This window comes from Labrus mixtus, unplaced genomic scaffold (assembly GCF_963584025.1).
Source record: "Labrus mixtus unplaced genomic scaffold, fLabMix1.1 SCAFFOLD_56, whole genome shotgun sequence".
Taxonomy (NCBI): domain Eukaryota; kingdom Metazoa; phylum Chordata; class Actinopteri; order Labriformes; family Labridae; genus Labrus; species Labrus mixtus.
In genome coordinates, this window is record NW_026870131.1 from 262,501 (window position 1) to 265,000 (window position 2,500).

Genomic DNA, 2,500 nt, shown 5'->3' on the forward strand with positions numbered 1-2,500 from the left:
CTTTTTTTATTTTTTTGATCATATGTTTTTTTTTTATCATAGAGAGACATATTCACATGTCCAAAAATTCAGCCAGAATCAAGGGCATGACATCTTTAAAAGGCCCCTGTCTGCAGACAATAATGGCTTACGGCCATACCACACTGAACACGCCCGATCTCGTTCGATCTCAGAAGCTAAGCAGGGTCGGGCCTGGTTAGTACTTGGATGGGAGGCCGCCTGGGAATACCAGGTGCTGTAACTTTTTCATTTTTTTGATCTTGTTTTTTTTTATCATATAGAGACATATTCACATGTCCAAAAATTCAGCCAGAATCAAGGGCATGATATCTTTAAAAGGCCCCTTTCTGCACACAATAATGCCTTACGTCCATACCACCCTGAACACGCCCGATCTCAGAAGCAAAGCAGGGTCGGGCCTGGTTAATACTTGGATGGGAGACCGCCTAGGAATACCAGGTGCTGTAAGCTTTTTCATTTTTTTGATCATATGTTTTTTTTTATCATAGAGAGACATATTCACATGTCCAAAAATTCAGCCAGAATCAAGGGCATGACATCTTTAAAAGGCCCCTTTCTGCACACAATAATGGCTTACGGCCATACCACCCTGAACACGCCTGATCTCGTCCGATCTCGGAAGCTAAGCAGGGTAGGACCTGTTTAGTACTTGGATGGGAGACCGCCTGGGAATACCAGGTGCTGTAAGTTTTTTCATTTTTTTGATCATATGTTTTTTTTTGATCATATAGAGACATATTCACATGTCCAAAAATTCAGCCAGAATCAAGGGCATGACATCTTTAAAAGGCACCTTTCTGCACACAATAATGGATTAAGGACATACCACCCTGAACTTGTCCGATCTCGGAAGCTAAGCAGCATCTGGCCTGGTTAGTACTTGGATGGGAGACCGCCTGGGAATACCAGGTGCTGTAAGCTTTTTCATTTTTTTGATCATATGTTTTTTTTTTATCATATAGAGACATATTCACATGTCCAAAAATTCAGCCAGAATCAAGGGCATGACATCTTTAAAAGGCCCCTTTCTGCACACAATAACGGCTTACGGCCATACCACCCTTAACACGCCCGATCTCGTCCGATCTCGGAAACTAAGTAGGGTCGTGCCTGGTTAGTACTTGGATGGGAGACCGCCTGGGAATACCAGACGCTGTAAGCTTTTTAATTTTTTTGATCATATGTTTTTTTTTTATCATATAGAGACATATTCACATGTCCAAAAATTTAGCCAGAATCAAGGGCATGACATCTTTAAAAGGCCCCTTTCTGCACACAATAATGGCTTACGGCCATACCACCCTGAACACGCCCGATCTCGTCCGATCTCGGAAGCTATGCAGGGTCGGACCTGGTTAGTACTTGAATGGGAGACTGCCTGGGAATACCAGGTGCTGTAAGCTTTTTCATTTTTTTGATCATATGTTTTTTTTTATCATATAGAGACATATTCACATGTCAAAAAATTCAGCCAGAATCAAGGGCATGACATCTTTAAAAGGCCCCTTTCTGCATACAATAATGGCTTAAGGACATACCACCCTGAACTCGTCCGATCTCGGAAGCTAAGCAGGGTCGGGCCTGGTTAGTACTTGGATGGGAGACCGCCTGGGAATACCAGGTGCTGTAATCTTTTTAATTTTTTTTGATCATATGATTTTTTTTTATCATATAGAGACATATTCACATGTCCAAAAATTCAACCAGAATCAAGGGCATGACATCTTTAAAAGGCCCCTTTCTGCACACAATAATGGCTTACGGTCATACCACCCTGAACACGCCCGATCTCGGAAGCTAAGCAGGGTCGGGCCTGGTTAGTACTTGGATGGGAGACCACCTGGGAATACCAGGTGCTGTAAGCGTTTTCATTTTTTTGATCATATGTTTTTATTTTATCATATAGAGACATATTCACATGTCCAAAAATTCAGCCAGAATCAAGGGCATGACATCTTTAAAAGGCCCCTGTCTGCACACAATAATGGCTTATGGCCATACCACCCTGAACACGCCTGATCTCGTACGATCTCGGAAGCTAAGCAGGGTAGGGCCTGGTTAGTACTTGGATGGGAGACCACCTGGGAATACCAGGTGCTGTAAGCTTTTTCATTTTTTTGATCATATGGTTTTTTTTTATCATATAGAGACATATTCACATGTCCAAAAATTCAGCCAGAATCAAGGGCATGACATCTTTAAAAGGCCCCTTTCTGCACACAATAACGGCTTACGGCCATACCACCCTTAACACGCCCGATCTCGTCCGATCTCGGAAACTAAGTAGGGTCGTGCCTGGTTAGTACTTGGATGGGAGACCGCCTGGGAATACCAGGTGCTGTAAGCTTTTTCATTTTTTTGATCATATGTTTTTTTTTATCATATAGAGACATATTCACATGTCCAAAAATTCAGCCAGAATCAAGGGCATGACATCTTTAAAAGGCCCCTTTCTGCATACAATAATGGCTTAAGTACA

The 2,500-nt window shown here is 42.3% G+C and overlaps 5 non-coding genes and 5 pseudogenes across 5 annotated transcripts; all 10 read left to right on the forward strand.

Moving 5' to 3' along the window:
- Positions 1 to 2, forward strand: part of LOC132961977 (5S ribosomal RNA) — a 109-nt pseudogene extending 107 nt beyond the window's left edge.
- Positions 3 to 125: 123 nt separating this feature from the next.
- Positions 126 to 244, forward strand: LOC132962464 (5S ribosomal RNA). Its single transcript, XR_009668430.1, has one exon. It is a non-coding gene; the product is annotated as a 5S ribosomal RNA (ribosomal RNA).
- Positions 245 to 362: 118 nt separating this feature from the next.
- On the forward strand, positions 363 to 471 carry LOC132961950 (5S ribosomal RNA; annotated as a pseudogene).
- Positions 472 to 592: 121 nt separating this feature from the next.
- LOC132962240 (5S ribosomal RNA) lies at positions 593 to 711 on the forward strand. The gene has a single exon (XR_009668215.1). It is a non-coding gene; the product is annotated as a 5S ribosomal RNA (ribosomal RNA).
- A 353-nt stretch (positions 712 to 1,064) lies between these two features.
- LOC132961652 (5S ribosomal RNA) lies at positions 1,065 to 1,183 on the forward strand (annotated as a pseudogene).
- A 122-nt stretch (positions 1,184 to 1,305) lies between these two features.
- LOC132962355 (5S ribosomal RNA) lies at positions 1,306 to 1,424 on the forward strand. The gene has a single exon (XR_009668327.1). It is a non-coding gene; the product is annotated as a 5S ribosomal RNA (ribosomal RNA).
- A 121-nt stretch (positions 1,425 to 1,545) lies between these two features.
- Positions 1,546 to 1,654, forward strand: LOC132961881 (5S ribosomal RNA; annotated as a pseudogene).
- Positions 1,655 to 1,777: 123 nt separating this feature from the next.
- Positions 1,778 to 1,886, forward strand: LOC132962475 (5S ribosomal RNA; annotated as a pseudogene).
- Positions 1,887 to 2,008: 122 nt separating this feature from the next.
- On the forward strand, positions 2,009 to 2,127 carry LOC132962101 (5S ribosomal RNA). The gene has a single exon (XR_009668084.1). It is a non-coding gene; the product is annotated as a 5S ribosomal RNA (ribosomal RNA).
- Positions 2,128 to 2,249: 122 nt separating this feature from the next.
- LOC132962392 (5S ribosomal RNA) lies at positions 2,250 to 2,368 on the forward strand. Its single transcript, XR_009668364.1, has one exon. It is a non-coding gene; the product is annotated as a 5S ribosomal RNA (ribosomal RNA).
- Positions 2,369 to 2,500: the final 132 nt, after the last annotated feature.